Genomic DNA, 27,792 nt, shown 5'->3' with positions numbered 1-27,792 from the left:
CTTTTTTACTTAACACTATATCTTGGAGCTTTGTATTTTAGTACATATAGTGCTCTATCATTAACCAGTGCCATAAACACTGATAGATATTTGGGTTGTTCTTTGTTTCCCTTCACCCAACACTAAAAACAATAATGCAATCAATATCTTATGGTAGGCAGAATTCTAAAATGCCCTCCCAAAGATGTCCTGCACAAATCCCTAGAAACTGTAACTATGTTGTGATATCCTGCCTGTGACTATGTTATGCTACTTGGCAAGGGTTGCTCTGTAGATGTAACTAAGGTTAGTAATCAGTTGACATTAAAATAGGGAGATTATACTGAATTATCTAAGTAGACCCAAGGTAATCACATGAGCCACTGAAAGAACAGAAGAAGGCAAAAGAGGAAATAAAAGTTACTTAACACCTGTGAAGGATTTGGTGGGCCATGGCTGCTTTGAGGCTGGAAGGTGCCATAGAAGAAGAAATGTGAGCAATTTCAGGGAGCTGACCACTGGTGAGGGAATAAGGACCTCAGTCCTACAGCCAATCAAGGAATTGGATTCTGAAAACTACTTAAATGAACTGGAAGTGGATTTTTCTCCAGAGGCCTCAGGTAAGAACCCAGTTGGCTACCACCTTGATTTTGACCTTGGAACGTGAGTAGAGAACCCATGCAAGCCCACTCAGATTTCTGACCTATAGCAACTGAGATAATAAATTTGTGTTATTTTAAACTGTTATATTTGTGGTGATTTTTTTCTAGCAGCAATAGTAAATGAGTACATGAACATATCTCTATGGAATAAATTTCTAGAATTGAAATTGTGTGTCCAAAAATATATGCATTTAACTAATATTACATATTGCTGCATTTAGAGTTGAGCAAATCTACTTTCCAAACAGTAAGATATGAGGAAGCTGTCTGCATAGGCACTCTTGTCAACTCTCTATATTATCAAACTTTTTCATCTTTGTCGATCTGCTAGATAAAAAGTGTTTTTTCATTACATTTTAAAATTTTATTGTAAATTGACAAATTATATATTTATAGGGTACAATGTGATATATGTTTATAATATAGAATGATTAAATCAAGCTAATTATGTTTAACATGTGAATACTTATATTTTGTGGTGAGAACATTTGAAATATATACTTTTAGCAATTTTGAAATACAATTCATTATCAACTATAATCACCATGCTGTTCAATAGTTCTCAAAAAACATATTTTTTTATCTAGCAGAAACATTTATTTTATTATTATTATTGTAAGGTTGCCTCGCCGGGGGGCCAAATGGACACACCCATTCCTCTCCGTGCCTGAAAACTACCTCATCATTCTAGGTGCATTACTCAGCATCTGGCCTCTCCACGCGGGCTCCCCACACCCATTTCCGCATTCCAATCTCAGTCCTGCACTTAATCAGCAAACTATGCACTGGGCCCCTCCGAAATTTAAAAAATCCCGCCAAGACCTGCCCTATGGCAGCTTGCTCCATACGTCCTCAACCAGCCCACTTGCCAGTAGCCCCCACTGGCTGCCAATGACCGCTCACCTCATCCTGCCCAGTTCCTTCATAACCAATGAAACTACTTCTGCTTTGTTTTCCCTGCAGCCAATCAACTACTCCACTCCCTATACAACCCCACGCCCTAAGAAGAGAAGCGTGACTTCTCTGGCCCCTTTCCTGGACCATAGAAACTCGCCTGGGAGCTGAATAAATTGGCTTTTACATTTTTACTCCGGTCTCCGTTTTCTCGTTTAACTTGGCAATCAACCTTACAATTATTACTTTTTATTATACTTTAAGTTCTGGGGTACATGTGCAGGTCGTGCAGGTTTGTTACATAGGTATACATGTGCCATGGTGGTGGTTTGCTGCATCAATTGCCTAGTCATCTGCATTAGGTATTTCTCCTAATGCTATCCCTCCCCAATCCCCCCACCCCCTGCTATTCCTCCCCTGGCCTCCCACCCCCAGGTCCCGGTGTGTGATGTTCCCCTTCTGTGTCCATGTGTTCTCATTGTTCAACACCCACTTAGGAGTGAGAACATGAGGTGACCATTCTTGGAGAGTGGGTCCACTTATTCCAGTTTCTTGTCTAAAACGTCCCTGTAATATCCAATTTTGATTTCTATAGAATGGACGAATAAAGACAGAACATAAAAGAGCTTTTTTTTTTTTGAGATGGTTTCGCTCTTGTTACCCAGGCTGGACTGTAACGGCGCAATCTCTGCTCACTGCAACCTCTACCTCCTGGGTTCAGGCAATTCTCCTGCCTCAGCCTCCTGAGCACCTGGGACTACAGGCGCGCGCCACCATGCCCAGCTAATTTTTGTATTTTTAGTAGAGATGGTGTTTCACCTTGTTGATTAGGATGGTCTCGATCTCTTGACCTCGTGATCCACCTGCCTCAGCCTCCCAAAATGCTGGGATTATAGGCGTGAGCCACCGTGCCAGGCCAGAAATTATTTCTATATGAAGAAAATTGGTTCATTGTCATACTGGTTTTTGACTTTTTGGTTTTTTTTTTTTAACATGCAGAATTTATGTAATTTTTATATTATCAAATTTATCTATATAAATATTTTATGTCTTCTGGGTATTTTTTTGTATTGATTAAAATTTCCTTTCCTCCTCTGAGATAACACAGTGTTCTCCCATGTTATAGTACTTCTGTGGTTTTACTTTTCATATTTAGTTTTTAGATTCATGTACAATTTTTACATAAAGAATGAGATGGCAACCCAATTTACTTTTGTTTTTATTTGAGACGGAGTTTCGCTGTTGTTACCCAGACTGGAGTGCAATGGCAGGATCTTGGCTCACCACAACCTCCGCCTCCTGGGTTCAAGCAATTCTCCTGCCTCAGCCTCCCGAGTAGCTGGTACTACAGGCGAGCACCACCATGCCCAGCTAATTTTTGTATTTTTAGTAGAGACGGGGTTTCACCATGTTGACCAGGATGGTCTCGATCCCAATTTACTTTTTTAGCCTAGGTAACTATCTAGTTGTTTCAACACAATTTGTTAAATAAGCTATGATTCCACTCTTAGTTTGAAAGACAAACCTCCTACTGCATTAAATTCTTATATTTATTTGGATCCAACTCTGGATTGCTTCTTTTTTTTTTGAGACTGAGTTTTGCTGTTGTTACCAGACTGGAGGGCAATGGCACGATCTCGGCTCACCGCAACCTCCGCCTTCTGGGTTCAAGCAATTCTCCTGCCTCAGCCTCCCGAGTAGCTGGGACTACAGGCGCACACCACCATGCCCAGCTAATTTTTGTATTTTTAGTAGAGACGGGGTTTCACCTTGTTGCCCAGGATGGTCTCGATCTCTTGACCTCATGATCCACCTGCCTCGACCTCCCAAAGTGCTGGGATTTTTGGCGTGAGCCACCGTGCCTGGCCTGGATTGCTTCTTTATCTGGTTCCACTAATGTGTTTGACTATTTCTCATATGCCTCATTTAAATAATTGTTCAATAGTTTACCTCAGTCTATATTTTTTCATAAATTTTTTGTCTTCATTTGTAATTTCAGTCCAGTTTTAGTGCATTCTACTTGTATTTTTTTAATTTTCAAAATAAAATGCAAAGAATCCAATAATTTAGTATTTTATGTAACTTAAAAGTAATTATTCCCCCTTTTCTAAGAAGTTGGCAGCATTTCACCTTTTATTTCACTTGATCCTGACATACCTAAGGGGTGCTTACCATTTTCTTGATGTTGGTTCCAAGTTGTTGCTGTTTCCTTCTCCTGGGTGCTAATTCCTACCTGGTTTCACTGTGCTTACCTCTTCTCCCGCACTCTGAACGATTCCTCCCATATTCAAGCTATTCCCCTGCTTCAGCCTTCTGAGTATCTGGGATTCCAGTTACGCGCCACCACGCCAAGCTTATTTTTACATATTTTTAGTAGAAACGGGGTTTCACCATGTTGACCAGACTGGTCTCAAACTCCTGACCTTGTGATCTGCCCTCCTAGGCCTCCTAAAGTTTTGTGATTACAGGTGTGAGCCATTGCGCCTAACCTATTTTCTTTGTTTTTAAGATGAAATCTTGCTCTTCTTGCCCAGGCTGGAGTGCAATGACACAATCTCAGCTCACTGCAACCTCTGATTCCTGGGCTCAAGTGATTTTCCTGCCTCAGCATCCAGAGGAGCTGAGATTACAGGTGCATGCCACAATGCTCAACTAATTTTTGTATTTTTTTAGTAGAGACCAGGTTTCGCCATATTAGCCAGGCTGGTCTGGACCTCCTGACCGCAAGTGATCTGCCCACCTCAGCCTCCCAAAGTGCTGGGGTTACAGGCATAAGCCAGGAACCCCGGCACATTCCTGCTATTACTTATGTATTTTTTTCATTGTCAGACAATTAGAAAAATTACATTTGCAATTGATATTTAGCTTTGTTTGCAGTATAGCTTTCTGCTGCTGTTTATCACAGCCTAAGTTTCTCAAGTGTTCTGCAGAGAGGATTGGCAACCATGGCTTGGAGTGCCTATGAAGTTGGTGCCAGATGGGCTGGGAGTAGGCATTGTCTGAATTAGATATTGGAGTAGATGAACCTTCACCCCCAGGCACCTTCTATTCAAATGACGGTAGTTAGTGGGATAGTGACAACTACAGAATCTGCATCTTTGCAAACAGCTCAGGGCCTGGAAAAGAGTCAGCACTCAGTGAATATTTACTGGCTGGCTGAGATTCCTACAAATGCCTAACTCTGCTACAAGATTCTCAGGTGAATGCGGATGATGACTTTAAAGTTCTTATACAGTTCAGAAACTGTATTCACATGTGCTACAGATAATTAAGAATTCAGGGCTGGACAGGGTGGCTCACACCTGCAATTCTAGCATTTTGGGAGACCCAAGCAGGCAGATCGCTTGAGGCCAGGAGTTTGAGACCAGCCTGGGCAACGTAGGGAGGCCCGCCCCCCATCTCCACACAGACACACACAAATTGGCCAGGTGTGCTGACAACGGATAGAGTCCCAGGTACTCAGGAAGCTAAGGTTGGAGGATCACTTGAACCTGGAAGATTGAGGTTGCAGTGAGCTGTGATTGTGCCATTGCACTCCAGTCTGGGCAACAGAGGGAGACCTTATCTCAAAAACTAAATAAACCGTTATATCTATGTTTTGCTGTTAATTTCTATTATTTGAACTCAGGACTCTTTTCATCAAATCCTGTATTTACACCATCCAAAAAGAATTTATTTGATGGAATGAAACCACTGTGTGTCCCCTGTGGTTCTAGGATACAGCACCTTTTAACACAGGTGCTTGTCCTGTGCACCCTGGTCTCTGGTCAAATAACAATTCCTCACTTAAGCCCCAGGGTCTGAGAAAAGGAAACATTATGAGCAGCTCTGATAGAGAATGAGCAGAAAGAAGTCAGAAATCTGACCAGGATCAATCCAGGCTCTGACCTTTCAGAGCTTTCCCCCAGCTCTGCCCTGCCCCCCTCCTCCCTGGCATGTCTCCTGGTGTTCCCCACCCTCAGGTGACAGGGGTGCTGTCCACTCCCCTGTGGTTTATTCTGCAGAGGAAATTCAGTCATTCCCAGGTTTATTCTGTGTCACTGCAGTCCATTCTCCACAGAAACTGAGTTTCTCTCTCTTTGAGTGGCCTCCATGTGCTCATGTAGCACCGAAGGCCTTTTCTATCACAATCATTTCTTGATTATCCATTTAGTAGCATTTCCACAAGAAGAGTTGAAAAGACTGACACAAACTTAAGTAACATTTCCTCTGACTATGAAAGTAATCTGGCCAGGTGCTGTGGCTCTTGCATGTAATGCCAGCATTTTGGGAGGCAGAGGTAGGCAGATCATGACGTCAGGAGATCGAGACCATCCTGGCCAACATGGTGAAACCGTATCTACTGAAATACAAAATAAAAATTAGCTGGACGTGGTGGCACGTGCCCGTAGTCCCAGCTACTCAGGAGGCTGAGGCAGGGAAATCACTGTATATATATCTATATATTGAGATGGAGTCTCACTCTGTCACCCAGGCTGGAGTTCAGTGGTGCAATCTACGCTCAGTGCAACCTCCACCTCACAGGGTCAAGTGATTCTCCTCCCTCAGCCTCCTGAGTAGCTGAGACTACAGGAGCGTGCCACCACGCCTGACTTATTTTTGTATTTTTAGTAGAGAGGGGGTTTCACCATATTGGCCAGGCTGGTCTCGAACTCCTGACCTCGTGATCCACCCACCTCAGTCTCTCAAAGTGTGGGGTTTACAGGAGTGAGCCACCCCACCCAGCCGTAAACAGGAGCATATTCACTTTGCTATTATTAATTTTTTTTTTTGAGATAGAGTCTTACTGTGTCATTCAGGCTGGAATGCATGAAGTGTAGTGCTGCAGTCTCAGATGAAGGCATCATCAATCTTCTGGGCTGGAGTGATCCTCCTATCTTAGACTCCTTATTACTTGGGACTACAGGTGTGAGCCCCCTTGTCCTGTCTCACTTTGCAAACTTTTGGCTACAGGCATAAAGTCCATTCTTGGAGAATGGGTCCACTTATTCCAGTTTCTTGTCTAAAACATCCCTGTAATATCCAATTTTGATTTCTATAGAATGGATGAATAAAGACAGAACATAAAATACTTTTTTTTTTTGAGACGGAGTTTCGCTCTTGTTACCCAGACTGGAGTGCAATGGCACAATCTTGCCTCACCACAACCTCCGCCTCCTGGGTTCAGGCAATTCTCCTGCCTCAGCCTCCTGAGTAGCTGAGATTACAGGCATGCGCCACCATGCCCAGCTAATTTTTTTTTGTGTTTTTAGTAGAGACGGGGTTTCACCATGTTGACCAGGATGGTCTCGATCTCTTGACCTCATGATTCACCTGCCTTGGCCTCCCAAAGCGCTGAGATTACAGGCTTGAGCCACCGTGCCCGGTTACTTTTTTTTTTGAGACAGAGTTTTGCTCTTGTCTTCCAGGCTGGAGTGCAATGGTGAGAGATCTCAGCTCGCTGCACAACCTCTGCCTCCTGGGTTCAAGCGATTCTTCTGCCTCAGCCTCCTGAGTGGCGGTATACAGATGCACACCGCCATGCCTGGCTAATTTTTATATTTGTAGTAGAGATGGGGTTTCACCATGTGGGCCAGGCTGGTCTCAAACTTCTGACCTTACGTGATCTGCCTCCTTTGGCTTCCTAAAGTGCTGGGATTACTGGCATGAGCCACAGCGCCCAGCTCAGAATGTAAAAGAACTTTAGAGACACTTAATACAATCTCCTAGGTCAGGTGCAAATGTTTCCAGGTGTGGTGGCTCATACCTGTAATCCCAACACTTTGGGAGGCTGACAGGAGGATCACTTGAGGTGAGGAGCTGGACATCAGCCTGGTTGACAAAGCAAGACCCCTATCTTTATTTTTAAAGAAACAAAAATTTCCAGCCTTTTTTTTTTTTTTTTTTAATATGAAGTCTTGCTCTGTTGCCCAGGCTGGAGTGCAGTGGCATGTTCTCAGCTCAGTGCAACTTCTGCCTCTGGGTTCAAGCAATTCTCCTCACTCAGCCTCCCAAGTAGTTGGAACTACAGGCAGGTACCACCTGGTTAATTTATTCATATAACACCTGGTTAATTTATTCATTTATGTTTATTTGTTATCTAGGGAAAGCTCGAACACAGTCCCCCCCCACCACAAATTATGCAGTCGAATTTTTCACATTTGGGGAATTTGCAGTGGTCAGCACATCCAGAATGCAATGGATGAGCATTGCCCTGGGAAACCACCTTTGTGATCATGGTATCTCCCCTGCCAGGTAATTTCTGTGTTTTTAGTAGAGACGGGGTTTCACCATGTTGGCCAGGCTGGTCTCAAATTCCTGATCTCAGGTTAACCACACGCCTTGGCCTCCCAAAGTGCTGATATTACAGGCACAAGCCACCGTGCCCACCCACACATATATCTGTTTTTCTAAGCTCTTCACTCTTGGTATTATTTATGGGAGACAGGGTGTCTTTCTGTGTCCCAGGCTGGAGTGCAGTAGCACAATCACAGCTTACTGCAAACTCTGCTTTCTGGGTTCAAGTGATTCTCAGGCTTCAGCCTCCTGAGTAACTGGATTACAGGTGCACTTGGGTAATTTTTGTAGTTTTTTAGTAGAGACCGGGTTTTACCAGGTTAGCCAGGCTGGCCTCAACCGCCTGATCTCAAGTGAGCTGCCTATCTGGGCCTTCCGAAGTCCTGGGGCTACAGGCATGAGCCACCCTGCCCAGCCCATTCCTGCTATTATTTAAATTGTATTTTTTTTATCGTCAAACAATAAGAAAGTTTACATTTGGAATTGATATTTAATTTTACTTGTAGTGTAGCTTTCTGCTATTCTTTACCAGGGACTATGTTTCTAAAGTGTTGCTCAGGGAGAATTGGTAACAACAGCTTAGAGTGCAAATGGGGTTGGTGCCAGATGGCCTGGGGGTCAGCATTGTCTGAATTAGATACTGGAACTGATGACCCCTCACCCCCAGGTCATTCTATTCAAATGATCATCGTTAATGGGATATGGACAACTACTAAGGAATCTGTATCTTTGTATACAGCACAAGGCCCTGAAAAGAGTCATTGTTTGGGGAATATTTACTGTCTGGCTGAGATTCCTGCAAAAGCCTAACTCTGCTACAAGATTCTAAGGTGCATGCCGATTATGACTTTAACGTTCTTGTACAGTTCACAAACTCTATTCACACGTGCTACAGATAATTTTAAGAATTCAAGGCTGGGCTTGTTGGCTCACAGCTGCAATTCCAGCATTTTGGGAGACTCAAGCAGGCAGATCGTTTTGAGTCCTGGAGCTCCAGATCAGCTTGGGCAACACTTCATCTCCACCAAAAAATAAAAATAGCCAGGTGTGGTGACAGCACCTATATTCCCAGCTACTCAGGAAGCTAAGGTGGGAAGATCACTTGAACCTGGGAGGTTGAGGTTGATGAGTCCTGATTATGCCACTGCACTCCAGTCTGGGCAACAGAGGGAGACCCTATGTCAAAGACAAAATAAAGTGTTGTTTCTATGTCTTCCTATCAAAATTAGAACTTAAGACTCTTTTCATCAAATCCTGTATTACACCATCCAAAAGTAATTTATTTGATGAAATGAAACCACTGCGAGTCCCCTGTGGTTCTAAGATGCAGCACCTTCATTTTATTTTATTTTTTTTGAGACAGAGTCTCATTTTGTCCAACAGGCTGGAGTTCAATGGCATAAATCTCTACCCACTGCAACCCCTGGCTCCTGGATTTGAGCAATTCTTCTGCCTCAGCCTGCCAAGAACCGGGTGTGCGCCTCTATGCTCAGCTAATTTTTGTACATATTTTGTTTGTTTGTTTGTTTGTTTGAGATGGAGTTTCGCTGTTGTTACCCAGACTGGAGTGCAATGGCACGATCTTGGCTCACCGCAACCTCCGCCTTCTGGGTTCAAGCAATTCTCCTGCCTCAGCCTCTCGAGTAGCTGGGACTACAGGTGCGCACCACCATGCCCAGCTAATTTTTTTTTTGTATTTGTAGTAGAGACGGGGTTTCACCTTGTTGACCAGGATGGTCTCAATCTCTTGACCTCATGATCACCCGCCTCGGCCTCCAAAAGTGCTGGGATTATAGGCATGAGCCACCGTGCCCGGCCTTAATTTTTGCATTTTAGTAGAGATGGGGTTTCACTATATTGGCCAGACTGGTCTGGAACTCCTGACCTTGTGATTTGCCTGCCTCAGGCACCAAAAGTGCTGGGATTACAAGTATGGGCCACTGAGTTCAGCTGATACAGCACCTTTTAATACAGGTGCTTGTCCTGTGCACCCTGGTCTCTGTTAAATAACAGCTCCTCATTTAAACCCTAGGGTCTGAGAAAAGGAGACAGTGTGAGCTGCTCTGATGCTCCAGACCCTTGGCACCCAATGGAAGTCACACTCCAGGGAGCTGAATCCTGAGAACTCGTCAAGCCTTGCTCTAGTCACACTACTGGAGGCTGACTAGTCAACCCATGGCTGAAGCTTGAGGAATCTTCATCAAATAAGTAAATGCAGACTGAAATCTTAATACTTGGTGCTATTTTGGCAATACTTGCTGGTTTGTTACTGTGCTGTTGCTGCTGCCATCCCCTAGAGGACATTTCTTGTCCCTGCTTAGTGTAACATGCCACTTTCTGCTTTGTCCATAATGACTTGGATACTTGTCCTACCCATCCTGCCATTCCGGCCGCCCAGTACCATCGCACACCCCCTACTACCAACCAACCCAGGCTACCTCAACCGAACTCATTCATTGCTAAACCGAACTCATCCAACCCAGCCAAAGACTGTTATGTATCTCTCTCTCTGATGCAGCATATGCTGCAGTCCCAGTCCCAACAAAAGCCTGGGTCACCACCAGCATGTATCATCACCCTAAATATGAAAGCCAGGCTATTTCAGGGCCTCTGACCCCGCAAGCCCTAGCCCAGTTTCCAATCTCTGAAACAACAAAAACCACTTTAGTAGGATGGGCACTCAGCCTCCTACGGTTCTACACAAATAATTTCACAGGCCCATCAAATGGCCAGCCTGTGCATGGGCCCATAGCCACTAGCACAGAGTGAACATTCCAGGCCCCCATATGTATCCAGTGCAACCTGCCATCAGACACACCCTTAGGGTATGTGCAGCCTCACCAGTGTAACTACACTTTACAACTTAAAATTCCTTGTGACTACAGGCCGGGCGTGGTGGCTCACGCCTGTAATCCCAGCATTTTGGGAGGCCGAGGCGGGTGGATCACGAGGTCAAGAGATCGAGACCATCCTGGTCAACATGGTGAAACCCCGTCTCTACTAAAAATACAAAAATTAGCTGGGCATGGTGGTGCGTGCCTGTAATCCCAGCTACTCAGGAGGCTGAGGCAGGAGAATTGCCCGAACCCAGGAGGCGGAAGTTGCCGTGAGCCGAGATCGCACCATTGCACTCCAGCCTGGGTAACAAGAGCGAAACTCCGTCTCAAAAAAATAAAAAAAATAAAGTAAAATAAAATTCCTTGTGACTATGCAAGCTTCCACGTTGTTCAGGAAGTCTCTTTCAGGAACCATGTTCGCTTTTCCTCATTACCCAGCACAGGGGCCCTACTAAGCCCTGAGAAACTACTCAACAAAAATTCACACTTCTGCAATGGCAGACACAGCCCATGTGTAGCTATGCACCCATGGACTCCTTGTAGCTCACCTCCCACAATTGAATGTCTCCTTGTGCCAACCTTCCATCATTCATCCAAATGGATTCTGGTTGACGCCAAATGATTCTTCCTCCAGTGGGAAAATAGGACTAAGGGGGCCTCTCAAGTCTCCCTAAGCGGCCCTTACTGACCCTTTACTGGAGCTACACTGGCCAATACCCTAAACGTGTGGGAAAATGACAATAACAAACTAGTGCCTCTCTTTAGTATATACCACCAATTTTGCCTGAATAACCAAGGCATATTTTTTATATGTGGAACCTCAACCTACTTATGTCTCCCCACTAACTGGACTGATATCTGTACACTGGTCTTCCTGTCCCCCAAAATTGGCATTGCCCCAGGGGGAAAATCTTCCAGTCTCCAAAACACTCAAGTCCCACCACTATGGACCATACAACTAAAACCTTACTTGTGGGATTGGGAATAGCTGTAGCAACTGGGACAGGAATAGCAGGGCTGCCTACCTCCTTGTCTAACTACCATGCCCTCTCTAAAGACCTCTCGGGCAGTCTGGAGGACATGGCAAGGTCCTTTCTTACCCTCCAGTCTCAAATAGACTTTCTTGTGGCAGTCACACTTCAGAATTGGTGAGGCCTGGACCTCATTACTGCCGAGGAAGGAGGACTATGCGCTTTTCAGGGAGAGGAATGTTGCTTCTACACCACCCAGCTGGGAATGGTACACGATACAGCCCTATGGCTAACTGAAAGGTCCTCTGAAATTAGACAACACTGTAGCAGGAGTGGCCGTGGGAAAGGATCTCTCGGACACCGAATACAGGAGAAAGAAATTTATTTCAGCTGAGAGCAAGGTGGCATAGGTGCCTAACAGCCAAGCTCCTCTAACAAAGGGAGGTTCAGCCTTTATATAGGCTTATACTCTCTAGATGTTAAATGTGGAAGAATCTTAGGTTCATAGTTTAGGACTCACATGTGAAAAGGTCTCTTTACAGTTTCAGGAATTAGGTATGAAAGGGTTCCGATTTACAGTTTTAGAACTTACATGTGAAAAGGTCTCTGTTTACAGTTTCGGGAATTACATATGAAAGGGTTCCGGTTTACAGTTTTGGGACTCACATGTGAAAAGGTTTCTGGTTTGATCTTGTTTTAAGTAAAAATAGTGCCTTCTGGAGAGTTTCCCCAAGGCCTAGCCTGTTGTTTTCAGGAAGGAGATTCAGGAGGCGCCAGCTGGCTTGCTCTCTGTTTTATTGAGATGCACAGTGGATGACAGAGAGGGAGGGAATCCCAAACGCCTGGGTCTCCCTCCTCAGCACCTCTCAGACTCATGGACTGGAATTGGGCACCATGGCTCCTCCCACTGATGGGACCCCTTGTTGCCATATTATCCTTTTAGTCTTTGGCCCTTGCTTAATTAACATGCTCTGAAGCTTCATTGAAGTCACGGTTATTAGGAAAACAAATACGCAGTTTTAGCCCTCCGAGGGTACAAGCCACTAAGTACAGACACCAGGGTGTAGAAGGTGATGCTCCCTAATATCCATAAGGGAGCATCAAAAGGGGGGATGAAGTGGAAATTTTGCCCAGGATTTTGTCAGCATGTTGTCAGCAATCCTCCCTATTTTTGAAACTGTCCCTATTTTTGTTAGTAACTGCCTCGTTCTGCTTCTTTACTTCACCTTATTGCTTACTAACTGGAAAATCTTTAGAGAAACTGCCTCGTTGTCTAAAACCTGCTGCATTGCCTAAGGTCCTGAGTTACTTCCCCTGCCCCTTTACCTATAAAAATTGTGTACTTTTCTTAGCCAGGTTCCAGACTTTTTGAGTGAGAACCCCTCTGGGCCCGACGGTGTAATACAGTGTGTTCCTCTGATCCCCTGACAAGTGCCACTTCGGTTTCTTGTCAGGTAAGATTTTCCAGAACAAATGTAAACAATAAAAATTAGCCAGGCATGGTGGCACAGGCCCATAGTCCCAGCTACTCAGGAGGCTGAAGCAGAGAAATTGCTTGAACTCACGAGATTGCAGTGAGTAAAGATCGTGCCACTACACTACAGCATGGTGACAGAGCAAGACCCTGTCTCATAAATAAATTAATTAATTAAAAAAATAATCTTAGGCCAGATTCGGTGGCTCATGCCTGCAATGAAGCCAGGAGTTCAAGACCAGCCTAGCAACATGGTGAAACCCCATTGCTACTAAAAATACAAAATTAGCCAGGCATGGTGGCAGGCACCTGTAGTCCCAGCTACTTGGGAGGCTGAAGCAGTAGAATCACTGGAACCTGGGAGGCGGAGATTGCAGTTAGCCGAGATCATACCCCTGCACTCTAGCCTAGGCAACAGGGCATGACTCCCCCTCAAAAAACAATCAAACAGCTGGGTGCGGTGGCTCACACCTGTAATCCCAGCACTTTGGGAGGCTGAGGTGGGCGGATCACCTGATGTCAGGAGCTTGAGACCAGCCTGACCAATATGGTGAAACCCCATCTTTAAAAAAAAAAAAAAATCAAACAAAAACACACAGAGAAGGATGTGCATGGGTTATATGCAAATACTATGCCATTTAAAAAAAATACTTCAGCCCCTTGAGATTTTAGTATCCCTTTGGGGCAGGGTCCTATAACTAATTCCCCACAGATACCCAGGGACACCTGTATCTGAAATTGCATTTCCATAGACTAGAGTCTATGGTAAAAGCTCACGAGTGCTGCCTAATGGTGAGCACTTAAATTTTGGACCAGAAAATTTCCAGATGGGACAGTATGGTAAGTGTCATTTCAGAGACAATTATTGGGTTGCTATTTTTTGGGCATTAATTGAAACTCCTTCTGTGACTGAAGGACATTAAATATTCTTAAGATCTGACATACCCATGATGTCTTGGGTGATGTCAGAGAAACACTAATGAAGAAGCTACTGCCCAGAAGAGCTGACTCTGGAATAAAATGGAAATGGTTTATACAGGAAGACGATTCTGCAGGAATGCAAAGAGGTTTGCATCGTATTCACAAGCAGGTAGGCTCATTACCTCTAAGACCAACTTTGGAATCATCCAAGGAGCTGCCAGATTCTATTGACATGTGGCTGGTGATGCCTCATGCACACCTCTCCACTTATCAATAAAAATCTCGTTGGTTGGCAGGGCATGAAGGTTCACACCTGTAATCCCAGCACTTTGGGAGGCCGAGGCGGGTGGATCACGAGGTCAAGAGATCGAGACCATCCTGGTCAACATGGTGAAACCCCGTCTCTACTAAAAATACAAAAAATTAGCTGGGCATGGTGGCACATGCCTGTAATCCCAGCTACTCAGGAGGGTGAGGCAGGAGAATTGCCTGAACCCAGGAGGTGGAGGTTGCGGCGAGCAGAGATCGCGCCATTGCACTCTAGCCTGGGTAACAAAAGTGAAACTCCATACTCAAAAAAAAAAAAAAAAGCAAAAATTAGCCTGGCATGGTGGTGCTTGCCTGTAGTCCTGGCTACTTCAGAGGCTGAAGCAAAAGAATCACTTGAACCTGGGAGGCAAAGGTTGCAATGAGTTGAGATTATGTCATTGCACTCCAGCCCAGGTGACAGAGCAAGACTCTCTCTCAAATTAAAAAAAAAAATAAATAAATAAAATAAAAAAGGTATCTAGAGAAAACAAAACACTAATTTTTTTTAAAGAAACACCATATTTTCCAGCTATATACGAAAATAATTCTAACTCCTTGGTGATTAATAGGTAACATTTCATTTTAAAAATGTTTTTCTTGGCTGGGCATGAGTGAGGGCTCATGCCAGCACTTCTAGCACTTTGGGAGGCTAAGGGAGGAGGATCCCTTGAGATCAGGAGTTCAAGACCAGCCTGGGCAACATAGTAAGATCTTGTCTCCAAGAAAAAAAAATTGTTTTTTGAGACAAAGTCTTGGTCTGTCACCCAGGCTGGAGTGCGGTGGTGTGATTCTGGTTCTCTGCAACCTCCACCTCCCGGGTTCAAGTGATTCTCCTGCCTTAGCCTCCAGAGTACCTGGAACTACAGGTGCTCACCACCAAGCTGGCCAGGCTGGTCTTGAACTCTTGACCTTCTGTCACCTGGGCTGGAGTGCAGTGGCATGATCTCGGCTCACTGTAGCTTCTGCTTCCTGGGTTCAAGTGATTCTTCTGCCTCAGTCTCCCGAGTATCTGGGATTCCAGTTGCACACCACCATGCCTGGCTAATTTTTATATATTTTTAGTAGAAACTCCATTTCACCATGTTGGTCAGGCTGTTCTCAAATTCCTGACCTTGTGATCCACTTGCCTAGGCCTCCCGAAGGGTTGGGATTAGAGGCCATTGCACCTGGCCTATTATTTTGTTGTTTTTGAGATGGAATCTTGCTCTTGTGCAGGTTGGAGTACAATAGCACAATCTCAACTTACTGCAACATTTGAATCCTGGACTCAAGTGGTTTTCCTGCCTCAGCCTCCTGGGTGGCTGAGATTACAGGCACCCGCCATGATGCTTGGCTAATTTTTCTATTTTTAGTAGAGATAGGGTTTCACCATGTAGGCCAGGCTGGTCTCAAACTCCTGACCTCAGATGATCCACCCACCTTGGCCTCCCAAAGTGCCGGGATTACAGGCCAACACACCTAGTCTCACATATATGGTTTTAAAAGCTCTTATAAGCCAACACACCTAGTCTCACATATATGGTTTTAAAAGCTCTTAACTCTTGTTATTATTTATTATTGACTTATTTTTTGGAGACAGGGTCTCACTCTGTCACCCAGGCTGGAGTGCAGCAGCACGATCTCAGCTCACTACAACCTCCACTTCCTGGGTTCAACTGATTATTGGCCTCAGCCTCCATAGTAACTGGGATTACAAGCACATGCCACCATGCTCAGCTAATTTTTGTATTTTTTTAGTAGAGACCGGGTTTCTCCATGTTAGCCAGGCTGATCTGGATCTCCTGACCTCAACTGATCCACCCACCTCAGCCTCCCAAAGTGCTGGGGTTACAGGCATAAGCCAGGACCCCCAGCACATTCCTGCTATTATTTACATTGTTTTTTTTTATTGTCAGACAGTTGGAAAATTTACACTTGCAATTGATATTAGTTTTGTTTGCAGTATAGCTTTCTGCTGCTGTTTATCACGGCCTAAGTTTCTCAAGTGTTCTACAGAGAGGATTGGCAACCATGGCTTGGAGTGCCTATGGGGTTGGTGCCAGATGGGCTGGGAATAGGCATTGTCTGAATTCGATATTGGAGTTGATGACCCCTCACCCCCAGGCACCTTCTATTCAAATGACTGTAGTTAGTGGGATAGTGACAACTCCTACAGAATCTGTATCTTAGCATACAGATAATTTTAAGAATTCAGGGCTGGGCTGGGCTTGATGGCTCATGCCTGTAATCCCAGCATGTTGGGAGGCGGAGGTGGGTGGATCACCTGAGGTCAGGAGTTCAACCAGCCTGGTCAACATGGTGAAGCCCCATCTCCATAAAAAAAAAAAAAAAGAATTCAGGGCTGGACAGAGTGGCTCACACCTGCAATTCTAGCACTTTGGGAGACAAGCAGGAAGATCCTTTGAGTCCAGGAGTTTGAGACCAGCCTGGGCAACATAGGGAGAACCCCCCCCATCTCCACATAGACACACACAAATTGGCCACGTGTGGTGACAACGCCTATAGTCCCAGGTACTCAGGAAGCTAAGGTTGGAGGATCACTTGAACCTGGAAGGTTGAGGTTGTAGTGAGCCGTGATTGTGCCATTGCACTCCAGTCTGGGCAACAGAGGGAGACCTTATATAAGGTCTCCCTAAATAAACTAAATAAATTCCCCAAACTAAATAAACCGTTGTATCTATGTTTTGCTGTCAATTTCTATTATTTGAACTCAGGACTCTTTTCATCAAATCCTGTATTTACACCATCCAAAAAGAATTTATTTGATGGAATGAAACCACTGTGTGTCCCCTGTGGTTCTAGGATACAGCACCTTTTAACACAGGTGCTTGTCCTGTGCACCCTGGTCTCTGGTCAAATAACAATTCCTCACTTAAGCCCCAGGGTCTGAGAAAAGGAAACATTATGAGCAGCTCTGATAGAGAATGAGCAGAAAGAAGTCAGAAATCTGACCAGGATCAATCCAGGCTCTGACCTTTCAGAGCTTTCCCCCAGCTCTGCCCTGCCCCCCTCCTCCCTGGCATGTCTCCTGGTGTTCCCCACCCTCAGGTGACAGGGATGCTGTGCACTCCCCTGTGGTTTATCCTGCAGAGGAAATCCAGTCATTCTCAGGGGTTTTTTTTTCTTTTTTTCTGAGACAGAGTTTCGCTGTAGTTACCCAGACTGGAGTGCAATGGCACGATCTCGGCTCACCGCAACCTCCGCCTTCTGGGTTCAAGCAATTCTCCTGCCTCACCCTCCCGAGTAGCTGTGATTACAGGCACGCATCACCATGCCCAGCTAATTTTTGTATTTTTAGTAGAGACGGGGTTTCACCTCATTGATCAGGATGGTCTCGATCTCTTGACCCCGTGATCCACCCGTCTCAGCCTCCCAAAGTGCTGGGATTATAGGCGTAAGCCACTGCACCCGGCCCATTCTCAAGTTTATTCTGTGTCATTGCAGTTCATTCTCCACAGAAATTGAGTTTCTCTCTCATTGAGTGGCCTTCATGTGCTCATGTAGCAGCAAAGACCTTTTCTGTCACAATCATTTTTTGATTATCCGTTTAGTAACATTTCCACAAGAAGAGTTGAAAAGACTGACACAAATTTAAGTAACATTTCCTCTGATTATAAAAATAATCTGGCCAGGTGCTGTGGCTCTTGCATGTAATGCCAGCACTTTGGGAGGCAGAGGTTGGCAGATCATGACCTCAGGAGATGGAGACCATTTTGGCCAACATGGGGAAACCTGTATCTACTAAAATACAAAATGAAAATTAGCTGGGCAACTCAGGAGGCTGAGGCAGGGAAATTGCTTGAACCGGGAGGTTGCAGTGAGCGAAGATTGCACCACTGCACTCCAGCCTGGTGACAGAGCAAGACTCTGTCTCAAAAATAAGTAAATAAATAAAAATCTGGCCATGCGCCGTGGCTCACAACTATAATCCCAGCATTTTGGAAGGCTGAGGCTGGTGGATCACGAGGTCAAGAGATCGAGACCATCCTGGTCAACATGGTGAAACCCTGTCTCTACTAAAAATACAAAAAATTAGCTGGGCATGGTGGCGGGTGCCTGTAATCCCAGCTACTCAGGAGGCTGAGGCAGGAGAATTGCCTGAACCCAGGAGGCAGAGGTTGCGGTGAGCCTAAATCGCGCCATTGCCCTACAGCCTGGGTAACAAGGGCAAAACTCCGTCTCAAAAAAAAAAATCTTAGGCCAGATTCGGTGGCTCACACCTCCCAAACACTTTGGGAGGCCTAGGTGGGTGGATCATTTGAAGCCGGGAGTTCAAGACAAGACAGGCCATCATAGTGAAACCTTGTCTCTACTAAAAATACAAAAATTAGCCAGGCATGGTGACACATACCTGTAATTCCAGATACTTGGGAGGTTGAGGAAGGAACCTGGGTGGTGGAGGTTGCAGTGAACAGAGATGGCCCCTATTGCACTTCAGCCTTGGTGACAATGAGTGAAACTTAGTAAAAAAAAAAAAAAACAAAGAAATAAAAGTAATCAGGTAATCTTAGTTTTAGAAGATATGAGAAGTCCAAGCAAAGCAGAAGGAAGAAAATAAAAGTATCTGTTAGTTCATGTCTGGGAGGAATTGTTAGGATTTTGTACTAGATTCCTGTTGGATTTCCATTTAGTCATATGTAACAAGGCATACTTTACTAAGATGTGAGTGTACCGAACATTTTGTTTTAATCTTCCTTTTCACCTAAATGTGTCATCAGTATTTTAGCATATCAGTCATTTTTTTCTACCGTGTTTTGTTATTATTATTTTTTTTTTGAGACAGGTTCTCACTCTGTCACCCAGGTTGGAGTGCAGTGGCATAATCATAGCTAACTGCAGCCTGGAACTCCAAGGCTCAAATGATCCTCCCACTTCAGCTACCCAAGAAGCTGGGACCACAGGTGCATGCTGCCATGATCAGCTAATTTACTTAAAATTGTTTTGTAGAGACAGGATTTCCCTATGTAACCCAGGCTGGTCTCAAACTCTTGGGCTCATGTAATTCTTCCACTGTGGCTCCCAAAGTGCTAGGATTACAGGTGTAAGCCACTTTGCCTGGCCTTGTACCCTGTTTTTAGAAGATGTATATATTTATTTTATATGTTAAGGAATCATAGATGTTTAGTTATTGAAGAAGTGCGTTAATGTGCAAAATAATAAAATATGATATACGTCTAAACACTATTTTAAAGAACTATATATACTTATATATATATATATTTTATATATTGTTCTTTATATAAATAAATATATATATTTTGAGATGGAGTCTCACTCTGTCACCCAGGCTGGAGTGCAGTGGTGCAATCTCAGCTCACTGCAACCTCCACCTCATAGGTTCAAGTGATACTCCTCCCTCAGCCTCCCAAGTAGCCTGCCACCACGCTTGACTAATTTTTGTATTTTTAGTAGAGACGGGGTTTCACCATATTGGCCAGGCTGGTCTCCAACACCCGACCTCATGATCCACCCACCTTGGTCTCCCAAAGTGCGGGGATTACAGGAGTGAGCCACCCCGCCCAGAGTGAGACTTCATCTAAAAATAATAGTAATAATAAAATATGAAGTGTGATGCTAATCATTTCCCTTTGAGCAGTTCCTCTCCCTGGTCAATTTTCTATCACACTACAAGGTGATCTCTTGAAGTCTTGTGTATTTTCATCATGTTTAGTGTAATACTGTAAACCCTTCATAACCCAATGGAATGCATATGAAATATCACTAGTGATGCTGGAGGTGCTCCCAAAAAGCAGAGGGAAGTCATGTCATTACAAGAAAAAGTTGAATTGCTTGATCTGTACCATAGACTGAGTTCTGCACTGTAGTCATCACCCTTTCTACAGATGATTCATCTTGTAAACAGACCACAACAAACTTGTATTATTGATAAATACAGCATAGTACTGTAAATGTATCTTCTCTTCCTTATGATTTTCTTAATAACATTTTCTCTTCTCTGGCTTACTTTGTTGTAAGAATACAGTATACAACGCATATAACATATAAGTACTTGTCAATGGACTGTTTATGGTATCAGTAAGGCTTCCAGTCGACAGTAGGCTACTAGTAGTTACGTTTTTGAGTTGCTGGAGGGAGGCCAGGGAGGCAGCTGATGCTTCGATAGCCACACAAAGCTTGTCCTCTGGTTGAGTGGCTGAGGTGACACTGTAGCCTAGGGCGCCGTTACCCAGCTCGGCTGCCACCAGAGAGGATGCTAGAGAGAGACCAACGACCTTTGGGAGGAAGACTGCTCATCTGTCTCCGTGATTAGGGGAGGGTGGAAGGAGGGATAGAAGTTCGGCCTGTCCGTATACCTCTAACTGCGGGACCAAGGTGACAGGCACACAAGGGAAAGGGAAGGAGGCATTAATAATTTTAGGTAAGGTTCCATTACACCAGAAATATCCTCTTGGTAGTGCGTAGAGGGAGGATTTTACATTTACTGTGGTGTTATAGCTGGGACTGGAACTGCTGGCTGTCTCATGGCAGAGAGAGAAATTTTGAGGGTGTACTTGGAACAAGGGGATATCTGTTAAGATGGTGCCGGGTCCCATAGGTGATTGTGACAGATTGAACCCGGACCTGAGGGGAACTGCAGCTAAGCGGGGGGGCGCTGCTGAGAGAGGCACATAAAAAGCAGTTGGTGATAGTCATGTCTTTAGTTAAATTTAACATGTTGGCTCCCTGCTGTACTAGAGTCAACCAAGAGAAAGACTTAGAGGTGTTATCTGAGGGTTTGAATTGGTTAGTTAGGATGGCTTCATTTTACAGGATTGTGTGGCTTACAAAACTGAGCTGTTCTATTGCTTCAGAGACAATGCGGGTATAGGACCGAAATATTAGCCATGTTCCCTGAGGGTGGCTCCAGGTATAATCTTCATAGACTTTACCAGACACTCCTGTATCCTAACGGCTGTGCCGGGGTCACGGATGTTGAGGGCTAAGAAACCATTGCTGAAGTGAGCAACCATGTGGTTGGGACAGCTTGGAGGCTGTGGCTTGTGAATAACACAAGAGCTGTATGGGTCTGGATTAAAACTCTCTGGCTTCTTGTGCAGGCCGGCAGGTGAACTGGAAATTTCAGTCATTAAAGAACATGTGGGATCCCCAGGAGCAAGAGACTGTAGTGTGTTAGTGGATTGCTTTTTTTCTCCATCTAAAATAAGGTAGGTGGCCATGGGATAATTAAATAAGTTTTCTTTAACTGCCTTTGAGATGTTTTCTGCCTTCAATCCCATGGCCACCAACAGTTGGATGGTTTCAGTGTTCGGGTGGTCTACAATTTGCTCTTCATGTGTTGTTGGAGGCAACTCCTGGCCGTTGTTCACCCACAGGTCCCTCATGTTTGTCTACTGTCGGCCGCTCTCTGGGGTCAGATGTTAAAAGTGTTTTCATTAGGCTTTTAAGGCCTTCTGAAAAGAAGTGCGGGCAAACATACTTTCCAGATATAATTATGGATTTGAGTTGCACAGGACTCACTGAGAAGAAGGGCAGAGTGTTGGACACCATCTCGAACAAAGTGACGCCTAGGCTCCAAACATCCATGGTGGGGCATTGGTAGCCCTGGACCCCGAAGAGTTCTGGGGCCATGTAGGGTAGGGTACCATGACCTACTGTCAGCCTCTGCCCCTCATAGTAAGTTGTTGCTAAGCCAAAATCTGCTATTTATATTTTTCCTTTACTGTCCAAGAGGATGTTCTCCGGTTTCAGGTCTCTGTGTGCTATTTTTTTTCTGTGGAGGTACCTCATGGCAGACAGCATCTGCTGGAAGATGACTCGGGCCTCCTTCTCCATCACGATGTTGTGTTGAATCCAGTCGGATAGGCTTCCTCCTGATGCATACTCCATTATCAAGTGGCACACCTCTGTGGTGTTAATAATTTGATAGAGTTTAATTATATTGGGGTGGTACACCGACTTTAAAATAGTCATCTCTCTGTGGCTAGTGAGGAAGCCAGTTTTGTGGATTGTTTTCACCGCCACCCGGGTGCCACTCAGTAAGTGCTGGGCCAGCGTGACCTCACCAAAGGCACCACAGCCTATGAAGTTCAGTATTTGATAATACAGTGGCCCCAGGGCAGGTGAGATGGAGGCCAATCCCTGCTTCATGGTGCCTGGTATCTCTCTACACCAGCTATACAACTACTCTAACTCTACTGACTATGCTAAAATATTAAGCAACAATACTGACTATATCAAAGTACACTAAAATACTAAGCAACGATACTGACTATGTTAACTATGCTAACAATGCTAACTAGAAAAACACACCAGCGCCCCCACACAAAAACTCTCCCCCACCCCAAACACACCCCCACACAACCCTCTTCAAACACAGAAACACACACAGATACACACGCACACACACACACACACCCCACACAACTCACAATTGCTAAGCTGGTCTGAGTCCACAGGTCACCAAAGAAGCTTCCAGGGATATATCAGACCAAAAACCATGACCCAGCCAGGGCCTTATATAGGCCTGTTTGTTATGACGTCACAAAGGTTTTTCATGAGCTCAGAGCAAAGCAGGGGCCAATCATGGCTGGGGATCTTTCACATAGGTTTTCTCTCTTTTGGTCCCCAAAACATCTTCCTCTTTTAAAAAGTAAGTGCTTTTGTTTAGATGGATTATAGAGATTGATATTTTGTTTCCTAGCTATTTAAACTGGTACAACACTTCAACAGCATTTTCATTTGTAGTTTCTCTTTTTCTAAATTTATTGTACTCTTAAGTTCTGGGGCACATGTATAGACTGTGCAGGTTTGTTACATAGGTTTAACGTGCCATGGTGGTTTTCAGTCATTTGTAATTTCAAAATCTGAAATAGCTTTTGGATTTTGAAGATCTCCTAATGTCTACATGCAAAATATTCAATTCCTTTTCTTTCATCTCTCAATGGTTGATCTCAACCATTGAGAAGGGAGAGAATATTTTCCTTTCCTTGTAGAGTTTTTCCTTCCTCATGTGGTTGAGATTATGTAATGGACACAGAGGAAACAGACATACCCCACCCTCCATGAGCCCATAGCCTCTTCAGGAAGGCCCCCAGCCATGAAGATCCTTCAGCGTGAGAAGCACCAGGTGAAGTGGGGGGCCAGAGAAGAGTGGCCTGGGCCTCAGGTCAGCGCTGGTGAGGGAAGAAGTGGGGCTTTCTGGAGGCCAGTGTGCTGAGCCCTGCAGTGTGAGGAGGGGTCGCCCAAGTGAGTAGGGACAAGGGCAGGAGGGTAGCCTCTGTGAAGGCCCAGGATGATCGAGGGTGGCTCTCTGGAGGGATGCACTAGTCTGAACGAGTGACAGGGGCCAGGTTGAAAGGGATTGAGTCCCACTGCTCACAGCATCCCCCCAACCAGTCTACATCTCTGCAGCTATCTCACCACCTTCCCTACTTCATTGATCTCCATTGCACTTATCAACATCTGACATTTGCATATTTCACTTGCATATTTCTTTGTCAGACTCTTGCATATACACTTCATGAAAGCAAGTGTTTTACATGTTTTATTTACAGTGGCATCCACAGTACCTAGGACAATGGATAGATACATAGAGGACACTCAACTAACATTTCTAGTATTTCAATGAATAAATGAATGTTTGAATGAGAAGAAAACTCAGTATCAGAGTGAAACAAATAAGAAATTACTAAAGTGAATTGATTAGAGCTTTTTGGGGAAATTTCCTCATTCCTGGGACCTGGCGTGTGCACGTACACACAGCCAAGTAAATGCTATGGTGAAATTAGACTTTCTTTCTTATGTCTTTAGGCTATCTCATAAAGAATTTGAGACTCTAGGCCTTTAGCAATAAACTTGCTGATGCAGCTGAGTTATAATATGGCAGAATGGATTTGGGCACTATTGTTATGCTTGAAATGTCACAATGCAGTTGGTTTCTAAAGGAGTAGTTGGTGACATGGTGAAATCACTGGTTGCCCTGATATGATAAGGCCACCAGCCCCTGTGATCTAGCCTTGTTGATAAGGATAACGATTCCACCCAGCTGTTTTCTTTAGGGAGCTGCCCTGGCTATCTTCCTATAAGAGCCTAAAGAAAGAGTACAAGCAGCCACCATTGCACCAGCCAGGACTGCTCCTGGAAATGCCATCTCCCACTAGGCAATAAAGGACTCCACTTTTTCCAGGATCTGCCTGTGCCCAACCCTTATCTAGAACAGAAAGAAACCATAACCCATAATTTCCCCTGAGAATTCCAACACCTCCCCACTCACTCCCCTATGAGTCTCAGGAAGACAGGTTTGCTTTCTTGTGCAAGTCTGTGTCTCTTTGCAAAAGGTCTGTTTTCCCAAAAGAAAAGGAATTTGCTTCAGTTCTGCTTCTGGAACTAGAAAGCCAGGTCTTCACCAAACTACTGTATAAAGGGATAAAGTCACAGTTGCCATGACCTCAAACTAACGTCAACAAATACTTACTGGGTGTAGGACATTGTGCTAGCTGCCGTGAGGGAAGAAGAATGGATATCTTTCCAAAGATCTTAAAAGATACAGACTCATTTTCCATTAAAAACTAATTACTTGGCCAAGCACAGTGGTTCATCCCTGTAATCCCAGCACTTTGAGAGGCCGAGAGAGGAAGATCCCTTGAGCTTAGTTTAAGACCAGCCTGGGCAACATGGTGAAACCCCATCTTTACAAAAAATACAAAATTTAGCCAGACTTGATGACTTGTGCTTGTGGTCCCAGCTACTTCAGATGCTGGGATGGATGGATCACTTGATCCAGGGAGCTAGAGGTTGTAGTGAGATGAGATTGTGCCACTGCACTCTATCCTGGATGACAGAACAAGGCCCTATCTCAAAAAACAAAATATACTAAGCACTGAGCTCTGTGAGGTTGTCAATATCATCAAGAGGCTTAGCTTTGTATGAGCTCCATTCTGAGAACCTGGGAGGGTTGAGTCTGTGCCAATATCCTGCTGTGTTGCGGGATGGAGCCAAGCCTTGACCTTTTGGGTTGCCAGCAGAATAAAGCTGCAGATATAAAATGTCGGGGGAGTGGAAGAAGGAATCTGAGGTAAGAAAGGACCTCCAGCTTCAATTTGAGACAATTTTACAAGAAACGTAATGAAGGCTATGCACCACATTCAAGTGTATTCCAGATCAGGGGTTGGCAAACTGTGACCCACCCCAGGTTTTGTATGTACCATTTGATGGGAAGACAGCCACAATCCATTTTTTTCTTGTTATCTATGATGCTTTTGTGCTTCAGAAGTAGAGCTGAGCAGTTATGATACATACCGTATGGCCCAAAAGTTAAAACTATTTACTATCCTGTCCTTTACAGAAAAAGTTTACCAACCTTTGGTTTTGAACATGAACAAGAGTTCTGCCAGTCTGATGTGTACTTTTGATCAGACGAGTAAGGTTACTCCAGGGATTTCCAGCTGTTTTCTTTCTACCTATTCCCCTCATTGAAATTGCTTGTAATTCCCCCAGCTCCACTCTCCTGTAACATTAGGCCGAGAGATGGAAGGCTGTGTGCACTTGGAGCTACACACATCTGTGCAGTGGGTTACATGAAGGGGAGATTAACACCAGCTTCCTTTTTTAAGACAGGGTCTTGTTCTGTTACCCAGGCTGCAGTGCAATGGCATAATAATGGCTCATTGTAGCCTCAAACTCCGGGGCTCAAGCAATCCTCCCACCTCAATCTCCCAAGTAGCTAGGACTACAGGCATGCACCACCATGCTGGGATAATTTTTTAATTTTTTTCTAGAGACAAGGTCTCACTGTGTTGCTCAGGCTGGTCTGGAACTCCTGAGCTCAAACAATCCTTCTGCCTTGGCCTCCCAAAGTGCAGGTATACAGGTATGGGCCACCGTGCCTGGCCAACACCAGCTTCTTTAGAAATGAAAGACCATGTGAATACATTTTAAGAAAAGCAGTTTCCTGTATTCTTCTGTAAACATTGAGAATTTATTTTATTTTTCCTCCAATGGCATATGTGTTTGACCAATAATCACAGTAATTTTCATAACATTGTATGGTTTGGCATGACATAAGTAACAGTAAACCCAGAAGCCATCATTCTCAGCAAACTAACACAGGCACAGAACACCAAACACCGTATGTTCTCACTTAGAAGTGGAAGTTGAACGAAGAGAACACATGTACACAGAGAGGGACCAACACACACCAGGGCCTGTCGGAGGTAGGGGGTGAGGGGAGGGAGAGCATTGGGACAAATAGTATTGTAACCGAGGTTTAAAACCTAGATGATGGGTTGACAGGTACACCAAACCACCACAGCACACATATATCTATGTAACAAACCTACACATTCTGCACTTGTATTCCAGAACTTAAAATAAAAATACCTAACATTTATTGAGCTCTTACTAAATGCCAGTCCCCATTCTAAGAGTTTTATGTGAGCTGTCCTATTGAATCCTCATTATTGCCACAGGAGATAAGGAGTCTCATCACCGTCATTTTACAGACGAGCAAACTGGGGAGGAGAGGGGTTAAGTAATTTGCCCATGGTCAGACACACAGTAAGTAGAGAAGCAGGGTTTCAAACCACTCCTAAGCTATGACCTTGGCCACTACATTCTGTACCGCTTGCCTCAAGAAATGTGAAAATAAACAACTAAAAAATCTAATTGGGAAGTAAATGCTCATCAGACATTCAACATTTAAGTATTTGTCAAGTGCTAATACCAAATGCTAATATGGAAGGACAATGTTAATTTTTATCTACACTGATCTATGATTTTTCAGATAACTATCTTGAAACTACATTTTTAAAACCTGTAACTTTTAGTAATTTTTATTCTCTTCTGGGTCTTTATTGGACTTTGATTTCTTTCTTTCTTTTTTATTGGGAAGCATTTCTAAGTCATTCTTATCAAACTCAACTATATAAGATTATCATAAAATAGTGATTTTCTTCTCATTACATCTGAAATGCAGACAGTGAGAAAAAGCAAGACAACTACAATCTTTTTTTTATATTTTATTTAACTATATTTGCCAAGATACTTGCAAAGCCTGTGGAGGTCTAGGAACAACATCTCCAGTCAACGATGTTTCCTTTCTTGCACTTCAATCTCTAGTGATTGATCAGGGGCCTCCAAGTAGCAAGTTCTTCTTTGTTTGGGGAAGGGATCAGTGAACAATGTAACCCGTTCCTGACATTTCAGTTAACAACTTTGAAAGAAAAGGTTTTTAAAATCCAATGAAACTCCTAAAAAATAATTGACTCTGCTTCTGCCCCCATGTTCTCCTCCAAAGAATCACACCTGAAAGTTTCCAATGATTCCACCAGCGAATTTCCCTCCTGTTTTAATTAACATTGTAGGATGGAGGTCTTATACGCTGGAGACTTTTATATCTGTGTTTGATGTTACAACAAATAGAATTTGAAATATATATATATATATATATATATATATATTTTTTTTTTTTTTTGAGACGGAGTCTTGCTCTGTCGCCAGGCTGGAGCACA

The 27,792-nt window shown here is 44.1% G+C and overlaps 1 long non-coding RNA gene and 1 other non-coding gene across 3 annotated transcripts in view; one reads left to right on the top strand and one right to left on the bottom strand.

Moving 5' to 3' along the window:
* Nucleotides 1-7,614: 7,614 nt before the first annotated feature.
* Nucleotides 7,615-7,777, bottom strand: LOC118152661 (U1 spliceosomal RNA). The gene has a single exon (XR_004741390.3). It is a non-coding gene; the product is annotated as a U1 spliceosomal RNA (small nuclear RNA).
* A 15,112-nt stretch (nt 7,778-22,889) lies between these two features.
* Nucleotides 22,890-27,792, top strand: part of LOC118152242 (uncharacterized) — a 35,495-nt gene continuing 30,592 nt past the window's right edge. For both annotated transcript variants that reach the window (XR_013533431.1, XR_004740783.3), the window contains exon 1: nt 22,890-22,934. This is a non-coding gene — a long non-coding RNA (uncharacterized LOC118152242). The remainder of the gene's footprint in view (nt 22,935-27,792) is intronic.

The sequence above is a fragment of the Callithrix jacchus genome, chromosome 3 (assembly GCF_049354715.1).
Source record: "Callithrix jacchus isolate 240 chromosome 3, calJac240_pri, whole genome shotgun sequence".
Taxonomy (NCBI): domain Eukaryota; kingdom Metazoa; phylum Chordata; class Mammalia; order Primates; family Cebidae; genus Callithrix; species Callithrix jacchus.
This window is presented reverse-complemented; position numbering and strand designations above follow the sequence as displayed.